Genomic DNA, 350 nt, shown 5'->3' on the forward strand with positions numbered 1-350 from the left:
GCTTTGTTTACGGTATATCCGAGACAAAAATTTACACAAATTCCATTTCAGTTACTCCAACCTTAAACATTACGTATATTCTCCCTCATCAATATAATATATAAAAAAAAAACATACGACTCGTTTTAGGCGTCGGGCCAAAGGATAGAAACAAACGGCCAGGGTTAAGCCAGACCTTGAGCCATCGTCTACGTGGTCCTCGCTTCCCCTTTTCCTTCTGTTTGTTTGCACTTCTTTTTCTTCGTATCTTCGCACTCTCTTAATTTACGTTAACAACCATGTCACTTCAGGTCTGTGTTATATTCATCTCTACGTCTGTGTGAATAGTGTTCATTGTGACAAATGCAGAA

Source organism: Penaeus monodon, chromosome 23, assembly GCF_015228065.2.
Source record: "Penaeus monodon isolate SGIC_2016 chromosome 23, NSTDA_Pmon_1, whole genome shotgun sequence".
Classification (NCBI taxonomy): domain Eukaryota; kingdom Metazoa; phylum Arthropoda; class Malacostraca; order Decapoda; family Penaeidae; genus Penaeus; species Penaeus monodon.